The following is a 216-nucleotide window of genomic DNA, read 5'->3' as shown; positions in this document are numbered from 1 at the left end:
CATGATGGGATGAGTAGTCGACCAGGATGCGTCAGGTCGAGCATCGCATGGCGAGCCGGGACGAGACATACACACACGTTGGGACCCAACAGGTGCTTCGACGTAAAATTATTTATGGACTCCGCTCCACCATCACTTCATCATCGTGCCATTTGTGCGTGCATCGTAAGGTACCATGCCATTTAATCTACTGCATGCTCCCTTGTCCTTGACAAA

The sequence above is a fragment of the Nannochloropsis gaditana genome, assembly GCF_000240725.1.
Source record: "Nannochloropsis gaditana CCMP526 unplaced genomic scaffold scaffold408, whole genome shotgun sequence".
NCBI classification, from domain to species: domain Eukaryota; class Eustigmatophyceae; order Eustigmatales; family Monodopsidaceae; genus Microchloropsis; species Microchloropsis gaditana.
This window is presented reverse-complemented; position numbering follows the sequence as displayed.